Source organism: Meriones unguiculatus, chromosome 7 (genome assembly GCF_030254825.1).
Source record: "Meriones unguiculatus strain TT.TT164.6M chromosome 7, Bangor_MerUng_6.1, whole genome shotgun sequence".
In the NCBI taxonomy this organism is placed as follows: Eukaryota; Metazoa; Chordata; class Mammalia; order Rodentia; family Muridae; genus Meriones; species Meriones unguiculatus.
Window position 1 is genome coordinate 6,304,707 of NC_083355.1, and position 12,608 is coordinate 6,317,314.

Sequence of the window (12,608 nt, forward strand, 5' to 3'; positions counted from 1 at the left end):
GCTTTAAAAAAAAGTGTACATACATACACACATGCACTGTACATGCTCTAGAAACTATACACACATACAAATTTGTAAAGAATACATTTAAAAAAATGTAAATAAAAAACAAAATGAAGTCAGTAACAGTAGGTAAAAAGGCTGAGCTAGGAACTGAAATCAGATCATCCACTTAGCAGCAATACTCACTGAGCTATCTCCCCAGCTCTACTTTCTTCTTTCTACAAATGCTCTGTTGCTTTAAGAAGTTCAGAACTGGCACAACAGGGAAAATGAAGTTCGTGTAAGAATCATCCAAACTAGGCAGAGGGGGCGCACACCTTTATTCCCAGCACTCGGGAGGCAGAGGCAGGCAGATCTCTGAGATTGAGGCTAGCCTGGTCTACAGAGTGAGTTCCAGGACAGCCAAGGCTACACAGAAAAAACCTGTCTCGAAAAACCAAAGGAAAAAAGAATCCTCTGTATCAGTGCTGGAGAGCACAAAGAAAGTTAAAAACATTAGTTCATTCTTCTCAGAAAATACTTTGGTTTTACTGAGGTTTTTTTCTGTACAGAGCTACTCTTGAAAATTCCCTCATTTTAGTGGCATTTTGATACATACATTTAAATTGACATGTTATTTTATATACATTATTATTATTATTATTATTGACAAGGTTTCTCTTTGTAGGTCTGGTTTTCCTGAAACTCACTCTGGATGGTCTAGAGCTCAAGAGCTCCGCCTGCCCCTGCCTCCTGAGTGCTGGGGATAAAGGCGTGCGCCATCACCGCCCAGCTTTATATGCTGTTCTCTACTAGATCAGCCTAGACACAGCGCGTGAGACAAGGCAGACTACAAAGACTGGAGAGTAGGTAATGTGCAAAGAAGAACCGTTCCCTGAAACACAGTGCTGACCACAGGTGACCATGGACGCAAGACTTTATTTTGGTGCAGATGTTGCCAAGGAAGACATGTGATGAAGGCTACCAAATGAGGTAGAGTAAGGCAACTGAAAGGAGTGACTTGGGCTGAGCTCAAAACTTGGTAAGAAGTCAAGCACAGTGGTGCATCCAGTAATCCAGCACCAGGAGGCTGAGACTGACCTGCGCTCCACAGTAAGTTCCAGACTACGCAAGGAGGTCCTGCCATAAAAAGAAAAGCATTTAAAATGTGTAAGTGCCAGGAACTTTGCAACTGTGTTTGCTGAAAAATAGACAAGCATACCACACCCAGCTGCAGCTGGCTCTAAGCTCCACCTTTATGAGTTCACAGAACCCTCATAGCAACCTGCCCTGTGACTGTTTTAGTAAGCCACACAGTATGGTAGAGGTGGGCCTCACACAGTTGACATGACCATGAGACAGACCCCATAACCACCTTGCTAACTGTTAACTGCACTTTAACTGAGCTAAAGAAAAATACAAGCAGCAAAGGTACCTGCAGCCTAGGGTACCCTGAGAGTGTGCCAAGAAGTATTTCTGTCAGGACAAACAATACCACAAGCTACTAAAAGAAAACAAGAGCTAGTAGTGGGGCACACACCTTTAATCCCAGCTCTCGGGTGGCATGGGCAGGTGGATCTTAACGAGTTTGGAGCAAGTTTCAAACCAACCAAGCAAGACTACCTATCCAGACCTAACCTCAAAATGAATGAATGAATGAATGAATGAAGTACAAAGAAAGACAGGTGTTAACTTTAAATATGCCCTGCTAGGTATTTAATATACACTTCCTATATTCACTACAAAAGACTATTACGCAATAGTAAAACATAAGTTAGTTTTCAGGTAGAAAACACAAGTATTGGTCTCTAATGTATGCTATGCTTAGACGATTTAACTCACACAAGCCTAAAGAAAGTATTAGGTCACCCAACACCTTGTGATTAAAGTAACATCAAAAGACACAGTAAATAACAAAAATTAATAAAACTAGTTAAAACTTTAATCAATAACAGCACATAAAAGGATTGAATCAACTGTTTTCTGGATCACACCTATCTCTCTTCTCTGAGAGTCATTTGTAAATAGGCTAGGTATCCATGGGAAGATAAGGCCCACCCCTCCCCACTCCTCATTAAGAAGCCAACCTTTCAGGACTGATGATGGCCATGCGGGTCAATGCTGAACATGGGACGCAGACTGTGACATAAAAAGTAAAGGGAGAAAACATTCTGATACACTCAAGCATGACATGATGAAACTGTCATAGGCCTCATTATCTTCATCTCCTAAATAAACTGAGCCACCAACAGGGAAAGGTCACTTCACAGAGAACGCTATGACAGTTTTTAGTTGCTAGACTCCTTTCCATCTTCTCTTTCTCCTCAGCTCTTGATACTGCTGTCAAATTCTACACAATGGCAAAGAAAAAAGGGGTAAAATTGGAGGGGTCTTACAGAGAAATGATAAAATGTCTGCTGTGGTTACTACAACGAAGGTAGAAATAGTCATTAGCACCAACCTAAATGCCCATGCGCACCTCACCAGCCATCTCAAAACTAAGAAGGGGCTCTGACACCTCAGCAGACACTCACTCCCACCTCCTTCCCACTCTCAGAAGCAAACCCAGTTCACTGCATGAAGTCACTGGGGAAATATGCTTCCTCCTTTTAGGTATGTCACTCTACAGCCAACATAAGCAACCATTAGGCTTCTCATCCTTGCTGTGAGTGTCTACTTAGCTCAAAAGCTCTCCTGCCTTCCCACATGGGAGCATTCACCTGAAGCACACACACAAGAAAAAAAAAAAACACTGGAAAGCTGGGAGGAGGGCACCTTGGAGCTTTTTGCAAATCATAAAGAGATTTCTCATGTTAAAGAGAAGGCTGCTGAGCATCATCAGCAGGCCACATGTTCAAAAGCCTCTCCATGGTAGCAGTATTTATTAAAACCCTTTAAATTTTGAAACTAATATAGTTTAAACTCACTGAAGTGAGTGTTTGGTAGTTGTCATTGTATTTGTTCATGTGCAGTCACTAGGCTGCAGATGTGCCTCTGTTGGTCCTCAGGGGCTTGTCTAACATGCATGAAGTCCTTCTCTAGGCATCCCAATCCCATAAACCTGGAACCTCAACACTCAGGAGATGGAGGCAGGAAGACCAGAAGTTCAAGGCCATACTTGGGGAAATAGTAACTTTGAGGCCAGCCTAAGCTAGCTGAGACAATGCCTTTAAAAGGGGGGCTGGATGTAACAGGGATAGCAGGGCACTGGGGGCGATGGGAAGAAAGAACCACAAATACACACTTTGTTTGAAAATGTTATACATTACACATTATGTGCTGATTTTAAAAAATAAAAATACTTTTTAAAAATTTATTTTATGTACATTGGTGTTCTGACTGCGTTGTATGTCTATATGAAGGTGTTGGATCCCCTGGAACTGGAGTTACAGACAGCTGTGAGCTGCCATGTGGGTTCTGGGAGTTGAACCTGAATCCTCTGGAAGAACAGCCAATTCTTTTTAACTGCTGAACCATCTCTCCAGCCCAAAAATAATTGTTTTTTAAAAACAGTAAACCAGTGTTACAGGGCATGTAACCCCATGAGGCAGGGGGTGGGGGCATGCAGAGCTATGTAGAGACCCTGTCTTTTCACAGAAAAACAAAAAAGAAAAAAGGTGTAATCATCACCGTTAATTCCAGAATATTTCCATTGAACAAAAATTAATCTCATGGTCACATGTACTATTTTACCCATGACTCTCCAGGTGTCTGCTGTCAGGAATATTAAGATTAGCTAGGATGAATCTATAGACTGTATGCTATGGTATGGAATGCTGCATTTCTAGACAATACCAAACCAAAATTCTTGACATTTTTAATAATTAGGCTAAAATTACTTTATATATTAGCTAAGAATAGCAGACAATTTACACTCAGCATCTACCTTCACATAACAGATTAGTACGCCCAAATCCATCCATGTTAAAGGAAGGCAGAGGCCAGGCATGGCAGTGCATGCCTTTAACCTCCAATCCCAGCACTCAGGAGCCAGATACAGGTGGATCTTTGTGAGTTCCAGGCCAGCCTGCTCTATACAGTGAGTTCCAAAACAGCCAGGGTTATATTTAGAGAGACCCTGTCTCAAAAATACGGAAGGGGAAGCAGTATTCTCAGATCAGCCACAATTGTCCATAGTTTTAACTTCTTAATATAGAAGATGTACTTGGCTAGTGGAGAACCCTTCTTTAGGATCAAACGCAGATGGATTAAAGAACAACAATAAAACCAAAAAACTTTAACTACTAAACAAGTATTGTCCAGATTGGAAACATAGCCAGAGGCTTTTCTCTTCACCTCCTTCCACTACTGTAAGTGGAGCTGTAGAGGGAGGCTGCTTTCATAGCTCTTGAAAGAAGTTAACAGCCAGGCAAAGGTCTAGCAAGGAAGCTGGCCAGTGAGCTGCCAGGCTGCAGGGCTTAAAGTGTGTGCATGGCTTCTAAGACACATGAGAAGAGACCTCACCTTCAGGCATCAGGGTGTTGGAAGCGGGAGTAGTAGGTCCACGAGGGTGTCTTGTTTTCTGCACTTACATAGGGTGCTATCTCCAGAGAGGCTCCTTACAGAGTGTGCCCAAGATGGATTTCTCTAAGTTGCTCTCAGAGTCGTCCAGCTGCCCTCACCAATAAGTCAGTCTTTGTAGGTTGACAGAAACCACCAGTCAAAGCAGATGCATATGGACTGTGGGGAGCCTCCTTTAGTATCTAACATGGCTGGATTAAAACAAAAAAACTTAACCATTAAGCAAATCGCAACTTTAATCATTACTTTAGATATAACAAATAACATGTAAGTGCCAAGCTCATGGCCTAGCCTCAGCAGGGGCACTGAATACTTACTAACAGGATTTGGAGAATCTTAACTTAGGGCACAATGAGCTCTTTAGTTCCACAGGAAATGAATTTGATTTGATAAACATGTAATTAAACTCATCCTCTCTGATGCAGCTAAGCAATGTGTTCAGTGAGTGACTTGCTGTTCAGTAAGTTGCACTCCAATAATGTATGTGTAGTTTTATTACAATTTACAATGATTTAAATACATGTTCACTTCCTGAATTTTCCAAAACACAATCAGATGAAATCAAGTAAAGTTCATAACAGTAATGTAGCAACTAACAAAATTGCCTCAAAATAGCTATTGACAGAACTTCATTCTCTCTCACATATACTTTTTTTGTTTCTTTCTCTCTAGAGTTTCATGTAACCCAGGCTGGTCTTGAGGTTCTGATCTGCCTGCCTCTACCTCCTCGGTCCTAAGGTTACAAACATGCTGCCTCCCATTTTAAGCAAGCTAAGCAAACGTTCTACCAACTAAGCTACATCCTTAACCATCTCATCTTTCCTGAATAAAGCTCAAGAAACCCACTCCACGTGAGAGATGGCTAAGAATGGTATCTATGGTCAAGTATAACAACCTAAATTTGGTCTAAAAAACACAAGGTACAAAGAGAAAACCCACTCTTGAAAACTATCCTCTGACCTCCCCAGCCGCACACAAAATAAATAAAATGTTACAACAACAACAAAAAAGAAATAAGGTGCTACCTGTACAGACAGGATTATAGAGCATTTCTATTCTAAGAAATTCCCTAGAAGCCAGACCCATGGCACACAGCTATAATCCCAGCACTCAGGGAGCCCGAGGCAAGCAGCTCTCTGTGAGTTAAAGAGATCACCTAGAGGGTAGATGTGCTGCCTGTCTTTATCCCTTTGCTGGCAGGCCTATCTGAGTTAAAGGATAGCCTCATCCACATAGTAAATTCCGGGTAAGCCAGGGCTACAGAGTGAGACCCTTAAAAAAAAAAAAAAAAAAAAGACAAAATTACCACCAAGGCTTTCCAGGAACTAGAATTTTATTTTCCTGTATCAAGAGCATTAACAAGTCTGCAAATCAACCAAAGCTGAAGGACTCCAAAACAGATATGTCTTTGAAGCACACTTCCTCTTACAGGAGCAAAAATAACAAAAGAAACTAATATGTTAAATGATCCTTTTCTCAGCTCATCCTAGTGGTGAAAGCCTTTAATCCCAGCTAGCACTCTCCAGAGACAGAGATAGGCAGATTTTATCTTGGTCTACACAGTGAGTTCCAGGACAGGCAGAGCTACAACACAGCAAGCCCTCAAGGAACAAACCGTCCGTCCGCCCTTTCGAGCAAAGTTTGATTTCCCATCTCTCTGTGTGTAAGCACATGCACACGTGTGTACAGGTCAGAGAATAACCTGGTAGAGCTGATTCTCTCCTTCCACCTTCATGTGGTTCCTGAATTGAGCATTGAACCCAGGTTGCTGGGTTTACCCAATTACTTGAATCCACTGAGCCCTAGCACCAGGCCCTCAACTAACTGTTCGTGTTTTTGTTTTGCTTTTGAGACAAGGTCTTTCCAGATAGCCGTGGCTGTCCTAGAACTCAAGAGATCTGTCTGCCTCTGAATGGGATCAAAGGCATATACCATCACACCCAGCCTAAATGCTTTTCTATCTTTCTTTTCTTTCCCCCTACAGGATCTCATATACCACCCCAGGCTGTTTTCCAACCCACTCTGTAGGACACTCCCAATGTGCGCCTCTTCACTGTGAATCCCAGACTGGTATGGGATTCACAACATAGCCCAAGTGACCTGAAATTTACAGCAATCCTCCCGCTTCTGGAGTGTTGAGAGTACAATCAGTATGCCTGGTTCAACTATTTTTTTTTAATTATGATATTTTTTTCTATGTATACAAGTGTTTCACCTACATGTATGTTTGTGCACCATGTGCCTGGAGCCTGTTGATGCCAGAAAGGTGGCATCAGACACCTGGGAACTGGAGTTACAGAGAGCTGTGAGCCTCCTCAGTGAGGAGACTGGAAACTGCTCCCTGGAAGAGCAGCAAATTACTCTAAACCATTGAGACATCTCTCCAGCCTGTCAGCTAATCTTTTCTTTCTTTCCGTGTATGTGTGTGTGTGTGTGTCTGTGTGTCTGAGACAGGGTTTCTCTGTGTAGTGTTGGTTGCCCTAGAACTTCTGTAGCCCAGGCTGGCCTCAAATTCAGAGCTCCTCCTCCCCCTGCCTCCTGAGTGCTGGGATTAAAAGCCTGCACCACCACTACCACCCGGCCAACATCTTATTCTTAAATCTGTTTTTCATAAACTCTAATATTCAAAGTAGACTTGGGCTGGAGAGATGGCTCAGAATCTAAGAGCACTGACTGCTCTTCCAGAGGTCCTGAGTTCAATTCCCAGCAACCACATGGTGACTCACAACCATCTATAATGTGATCTAATGCTCTCTTCTGGCATGCAGGTGTACATGCAGAGAGAACACTGTATACATAATAAATAAATAAATCTTTAAAAAAATAGAAAAGAAAAAAGAAAGCAGACTTGTTATAAACAAGGCTGGCCTAAATTTATCCCTTGTCAAGGAGAGACACATGTGGTTCTTATGTTGTAAATGTATTAACACACCATCATCATTTTTCCCGAGTGCTGATCAAATAAATACTTGGAACTACACAACAGACAGAACTCTGATATAATAATGTTTTTCTACAAGGACTGGATTCATCAAGTCTAGCACAAGTGGTAGCAACCAACCATTTGCTAAAAGGATTATTTCAGTTTTCCTTAACGTGAGATTATTTAAAAGATTAGGGAGAAATAACAATAAAATAACTGTTCTTCAAACTACTCTTTTCATAAATTTTTTGGCTACTGGAGTGTTCAAGCCTTCCTGGACACAATTCTATAATCCCAGCACCTGGGAGGTAGAGGCAGGCTGAGCTTCATTGAGAGAACTGTCCCAAAACAAACCCCCTTAAAAGCAACACATCAGAAAGTTTTTTTCTTTTCTTGTTTCCTTTTGTGTGCGTGTGCGCACGTGCGCATTTCGAGACAGGGTTTCTCTGTGTAGCCCTGACTGTCCTAGGCTCGCTTTGTAGATCAAGCTGGCCTCAAACTCACAGATATCCACTTGCCTCTGCCTCCCGAGTTCTAGGATTACAGGCGTGAGCCACCAAGCAGGGCCAGGAAGTTTTAAAAGACAAAAAACAGTTTGGGACTGGAGAGATGGTTCAGCAGGTAAGAGCACTGGCTGCTCTTCCAAAGGACTAGGGTTCAATTACCAGCAACCACATGGCAGCTCACAATTGTCTATAACTCCCATTCCAGGGGACCTGACACCTTCAGATAACATACGTGTAGTTAAACATCAATGTACAGAAAATAAAAAAAAATAAATTATACTCCTTCTGCAGGCTGCAAGGGGCAGGCTCTTGTCAGTCAAACCTTTTCTATTAGGCTATCAGTGGTGGTGCACTCAGGAGGCATGGGCAGAAGGATCTCTATGAGCTTGAGGCCACTCTGATCTACAAAGTAAGTTCTAGGACAGTCAGAATGACAGAGAACTCCCATCTTGAAAAACCAAGAATAAACAAAAAACAAAACAAAACAAAAAACACACAAACAAACAAAACAGGGCTGAAGAGAAGGCTCAGTGGTTAAGAGTACTGGAGTACTGGTTGTTCTTCCAGAGGACCCAGGTTCAGTTCCCAGCACCCACATGGCAGCTCACAATTGTCTGTAACTCCAGTTCCAGGGGATCCAACACCCTCAGACATATATGCAGGCAAAACACTAAAGCACATAAAATAATAATAAAGTAAAAAACAAAACCCAACTGGGCATGGTGGCACAGCCTATAATTCCACACTTGGACTGCCTGTGCCGTGTATGAAGACTGTCTTAAAGACTTCCGTCCACTAATCCCTAAGGACAACAACTGAGCTCACCTTAGTAACACAGAGCACACCAGGGACACCAAGCACGCTTGTACCACCTGTGTTCTCAATTTCCACACCAGGTCCTGGATGATCAAGTTTCCCAAACCATCAGCTTCTGCATTCCATAATAGACAGCTGATTTCTGATTTTTTTTCCTTTGTTGTTTTGCTTTGTTTTGTTGGTGTTTTTGAGACAGGGTTCTCTGTGTAGCCTGATTTTTTTTCCTTTGTTGTTTTGCTTTGTTTTGTTGGTGTTTTTGAGACAGAGTTCTCTGTGTAGCCTTGGCTGTCTTGGAATCACTTTGTAGGCCAGGCTGGACTTGAACTCAAAAGATCCATTTGCCTCTGCCTCCCAAGTACTGGGGTTAAAGGCCAGCGCCACCAGCTGTTTTTTGTTTTTCGAGACAGGGTCTCTCTATGTAGCCCTGGCTATTTCTCTGATTTTCTTTTTCTTTTTCTTTTTTTTTAAGACAAAAAGATACATACATACTAAATGGTGGTGGTAATGGACACCTCTGCCACTCGGGAGGCAGAGGCAGAGGCAGAGGCAGGCAGATCTCTGTGAGTTTGAGGACAGCCTGATCTACAGAGCAAGTTGCAGGATAGCCAGGGCTACACAGAGAAACCCTGTTTTGAAAAGCCAAATAAATAAACAACAACAACAAAAATACACAGATCAATCATCTCCATCTTTCAGTTACGCTTGGGCATATCATAAATTCCTGTTGATTTAGAAGATGTCTCAAACTGGTGAGAGGACTCAGAAGGCAAAGATACTTTCCACCAAATCTGATTCCTGGTACCCAGATAGTGAGAAGTCACTCCCACACATCATCCTCATCACACATGCACACCCAAAATCAGTAAATGTTTTAATAAATAAATAAATAAATAAATATGCCTCAAGAAACCAGGCACAGTTGGGCACACTTGTAATCCCAGCACTCGGGGAGGCAGAGGCAGGCAGGTCTCTCAGTTCCAGGCTAGCACCGGTCTACAAAGCAAGCCTATGACAGCCAAGGCTACAGAGAAACTCTGCCTCCAAAAAGAAAAAAAAAAAAAAACAAAAAAAGATGCCTCAGGAGACAAGTTCCACGACTCTCTACAAAAACAAACAGCCACTGTTAAGAATTAAAAGGACAAAAATTCAGATATTAGAACTGGAGACTTGGCTCAGCAGTTAAAAGCACTGGCTGCTCTTCCAGAGGACCCCAGTTCAATTCCCACCACCCACATGGTAGCTAACAACCATCTGCAACTTTAGTTCCAGAGGATCTGATGCCCCTTTCTGGCCTTCAACGACACCAGGCATGCTCTTGATGCAGACATACATGCAGGCAAATATTAGACAAATAAAATAAAAATAATTTTTAAAAATTTTCAGATGCTGAGCCAGGCACAAACCTTTGAGCCAGCACTTGGGAGGCAGAGACAAGCAGATCTGTGTGAGTTAGAAGCTAGCCTAGTATACACAGTGAGTTCCAGGACAGTCAGGGCTACATAATGAAACCCTGTCTTGAAAAACAAACAATTCAGATCCTGACAATTATACTGCGTCCACTCCTCTCATCTGTAACTTTAGAATGATTAGAAAACCATTCTAATGTCACTTCATAGTGTCTCAATCAACACAGAACACAGAAAATGCAAACTGCAGCCATTTGTGGTGGCCACCTGCTGTATGTATCCCAGATTTCTGCAGGAGGCAGAAAAAAGGATCCCCGTGGGAGACCAATCTGAGCAACACAGTGAGGTTTTGGCTAGCCAAAGCCATAGTAAGGCCTTATCCTAAAACAACAACAAGCAAGATGGCTGTGGAGATTGCTCTGTGGGTGTTTGCTGCAAGCATGAGGACCTGAATTTGAATCATCATCATCATGTAAAAAGCCAGGCATGGCCACACGTTTATAACCCCAATGTTAGGAGGCTGGGGGAAAAGTAGACCCTAGCAACTCACTGGACAACTTCAGGTTCAGTAAAATAACCTTTTTTTTTTCTTTTTAAGATTTATTTATTACCAGGCACAGTGGCACACACCTGTAATCCCAGCACTCAGGGAGGAGGAGGCAGGCGGACCTCTGTGAGATCCAGAACAGCCAAGGCTACACACAGAAACCCTGTCAAACCCTGTCTCGGAGAAAAAAAGATTTATCCACTTTATGTATATGGGTGTTCTGTCTAGATGTATGTCTGCACACCAGAAGAAAACATGGGATCCCCATGGGACTACAGTTATAGACAGCTATGAGCTGCCACGTGGGTGCTCGGAATTGAAGCCAGGACCTCTGAAGAACAGCCAGTGCTCTTAACTATGGAGTCATCTCTCCAGCCCAGAGAAGCAATCTTAAGGAAATAAGGAGTGACAGAACACCTTATATTTTAATACCTCCCAAGCGCACACACACATCCACAAAAAGAAACCAAAATTTATTCAAATTTGCTTGGAATTGTCCCGAAAACCATGATCTAAGTAACCAGAGATCATTAAAAAGTTCCAAAATGAGGCCCATTGGTACAGATTTATAATCGCAGATACTCAGGAGTCTGAGGCAGGAGGATACAGAGTTCAAGGCTTGTCTGAGTTACAGCAGAAGCTCTAGGCCAACCAAAGCAATTTAGTGAGATCCTACCTTAAAAAGTATTAAATAAACAAGCGCGTGTGTGTGTGTATGTGTGTGTGTGTGTGTGTGTGTGTGTCTGTCTGTCTGTCTGTCTAGGTATAGCTCAATGGAAGAGCCCTTTCCCAACATGCAAGAGACCCAGGCTCAGTTTCCAACATTACCACACAAGTTCTGGACCGGGAGACGGCAGAGTTGTTAAAGCACATACTGTCAAGCTTAGCCATCTGAGTTCAATCCCTAGAATCCACATGGTGAAAGGAGAGAACCAATTCCTTCAAACAGTTTTGACTTCCACATCTGTGCACGGCATGCGTGTTCCCACATATTTACATACAAATAAATACAATTTTTAAAATGCCAATAATTTTTCAGATTTGCAAATCAAGACCACACTGTTGTGTGGCCAGATAAGTAACATTATTCTGGCGTTAGACCTTCTTATAAAAAGCAATAGCAAGGTTGCAGAGAGAACTCTGGTAGGAAGGACCAACAAACTGACCACCATTTGAAAGGCTAACCTGAGTTACACTGCAGTCAAGCTCCGAAGATATCAGTCAACATTGGTCACTCAGAGAAACCATCGCCTATAACCAATGTTCCCAGCTCCATCTCCCAAAAGGCCTTCTAAGCATCAAGCCAGAGCTCCTCCTGCCTGCTTCTAGTTCTCTGTATTCCTGACAGATGTTTCCTGCTCCTGGCTTACTTGAGTGTTGTTCAGATTTCAGGTTCTAAAATCTCCACAGGTCGAGATATCCTAAATGTGCACATCATTCAGGCGCCCAACGGGGATCTGAGGCACTCCTAGCACAGCAGGAAAGGGAAACAGTTCTGCCAGAGGAACCACATCCTTGCCCTTTGTCCCACAACACCTAGGCCTACTGGGACATGACAGCAATGAAAACAGGTACCTAAGCCTGCACACACGAAGCTTTCCAGAGGTTTTCCGTTTTGACAATCTTTCACGTCGGCTACCTGAGGTTCCCTCTCTTGCCAGATTCTGAAGAGGCCTGCGATCACATAGCAGCTTGAGCGTCGCTGGCTCAGGCTGAACCAAGTACAGCCTTCAAAAAGTGGTTCCGTTACTGCACGTTTGACTGTTTAAAGGAATTCAAGCATGGGTAATCCTCGTGGACACCCTAACGGGCCTTCAAGATACAAAAGACCTCCGGTGCACGGAGCCTCCACCCGAGACTTAGAGAAAACTGTCGTTTCTAGACAGATCTAGGGCTGGGTGCTACAG

The 12,608-nt window shown here is 42.8% G+C and overlaps 1 protein-coding gene and 1 long non-coding RNA gene across 4 annotated transcripts in view; both read right to left on the bottom strand.

Annotated features, from left to right (window-relative positions):
* The window catches only part of Unk (unk zinc finger), a 34,166-nt gene that overhangs the window by 21,000 nt on the left and 558 nt on the right, over window positions 1-12,608 (bottom strand). The window lies entirely within an intron of this gene.
* Window positions 902-4,439, bottom strand: LOC132655094 (uncharacterized). Its single transcript, XR_009592725.1, has 2 exons — window positions 2,070-4,439; window positions 902-1,122 (listed from the first exon to the last, which is right to left on the bottom strand). It is a non-coding gene; the product is annotated as an uncharacterized LOC132655094 (long non-coding RNA).